At 42.5% G+C, this 2062-nt stretch overlaps 1 pseudogene; it reads left to right on the top strand.

Annotated features, from left to right (window-relative positions):
• Positions 1-575: 575 nt before the first annotated feature.
• LOC138426061 (protein FAM204A pseudogene) lies at positions 576-1491 on the top strand (annotated as a pseudogene).
• The last annotated feature ends 571 nt before the right edge of the window (positions 1492-2062 follow it).

Here is a 2062-nt window from a genome sequence, read left to right as displayed (position 1 = left end):
TTTTGCATGTAAGTATCCAGTTGTCCCAGCATCATTTGTTGAAAACACTATTTCTTCTTTCATTGAATGGTTACTACATCCCAGAGGACTCTCTCTTAACTACTATATTGAAATATTTTAGAGGATGAACACCTGTGTGTGTGTATGTGTGTGTGTGTGTGTGTGTGTGTATAACAAAAAAGCAGCAGGAACTATCCAAAGCAGTAACCTAAAATACTGGTCTCTCCTGAACGTAAATCAACAAATGGTTGAAAGTCTGAAGGGTAAAGATGATTAAATAAGGCCAAGACCAGAGTATCCATCTGTCCTCCAAAGGCTGAAATATCACTGGAAAGGTGAGAGGGTCTTAGTAATAAGAGTCTGAGAAATGAAGCTGTCCCAAGGAAGGAGGAAGAAAGACAACTCCATGAGAAGATGGTACCCAGAGGGGCAGACATCCTCTGGGCACCTCTTGTGTGGAATCGAGTGTTCTCAGCCCAAGGCACAGATGAATGAACATATAAAGTCAGATAACGAGACTGGGATTTCAGATCTGTAATGATGTCTCTCTTTTTAAAATTTATTTGATCGGTCTTAAGATGGCTGCCGGGCGGCTCCGTCCGGACTGAAAAGATGCGGAGTGGGCTGCTACCTCCTGGCCTAAATGAAAGTGATGTTGAATTGAATTCTGACGATGATACCACATTAGAGAGCTCTGAACTTAACTTACAAGAGGGTGAAGAAGATGGGACCTTTAAAAAGACAGAGATCATAGATATTCCTACAGATGGACCAAACACTGAAGCAGAAGCAAATATAAATGCATATGAAGAGTGTCCCTCTGGAATCCCCTTAAATATGTGGAATAAATTTCAAGAATTGCATAAAAAGCATTCTGAACAGAAAACTTCAGCTTCTAGATCCGAAAAGAAAAAAAGAAAACGCTCCAGAAAAGGTAAATTGAAGAATGAAGAAGAATCTCATAGTGAACAGTCTTCAAGTGAAACCCAGTGGAAGGAGCTTACCCAGTATTTTGGAGTCAATGAGAGATTTGACCCCCCTGTTAAAAGGAAAAAAGTTGAAAAGTCGGGACTTGAAAAGAGGATAGACCAAGCTGTGGAAGAGTGGAACATTGAGAAGGCCGAGGAACTCAGCAACCAGCTAGCCACTCGAGAGCTTGGTGTAAAAATTGCCAAAGCTATTGCCTGCCACAACTTTGTGAAAGCCAAAAAGGAGGCTGAAAATTCACAGGTTGCACGAAAAAAGAAGAAACTTGCCTGGGGATTTGAAGCAAAGAAGAGGTGGGAAACCAAAAGCAACATGGGATATATGTGACTTGCCAGAGTTCTTCAAGACCTTTGAGGCTTCACTCGAGTCTTCAGTTGGTCAATTTACTACAAAAGATTTTCCTGCTTATGTTAACTATGTCAGAAAATTGATGGAAATAGAAAAAATCAGCATAAAATCTGGGAGTTGATTATCAAAAAAAAAATAAAAATAAAAAAAAATAAAATAAAATTTATTTGATCACACCAGGTTCTGGGGTGCAGCGTGTGGGATCTTTTTGGTTGCAGCATGTGAGATCTAGTTCTCTGCTGCTGCTGAGTCACTTCAGTCGTGTCCAACTCTGTGCGACCCCATAGATGGCAGCCCACCAGGCTCCCCCGTCCCTGGGATTCTCCAGGCAAGAACACTGGAGTGGGTTGCCATTTCTTTCTCCAATGCATGAAAGTGAAAAGTGAAAGTGAAGTCGCTCAGTCGTATCCGACTCTTAGCGACACCATGGACTGCAGCCTACCAGGCTCCTCCATCCATGGGATTTTCCAGGCAAGAGTGCTGGAGCGGGGTACCATTGCCTTCTCCCTAGTTCTCTGACTAGGGCTCAAACCCAGGTCCCCTGCGTTGGAAGCATGGAGTCTCAACCACTGGACCATCAGAGAACACCCTGTGATACATTCTATCAGGTCCTTCTCAAATCTTAGCATTATTTCCATCTTTGTCACAGTTCTTAATGTAATAACTTCCTGCCCATTATCTGTGCCAAATTCTGTCCCATCAGTAACTTAGGGTCCCCATTTCCTAG

Source organism: Ovis canadensis, chromosome 20 (assembly GCF_042477335.2).
Source record: "Ovis canadensis isolate MfBH-ARS-UI-01 breed Bighorn chromosome 20, ARS-UI_OviCan_v2, whole genome shotgun sequence".
Taxonomy (NCBI): Eukaryota; Metazoa; Chordata; class Mammalia; order Artiodactyla; family Bovidae; genus Ovis; species Ovis canadensis.
Note: the sequence above shows the minus strand (reverse complement) of the source record. Positions and strands in the feature narration are given on the sequence as shown.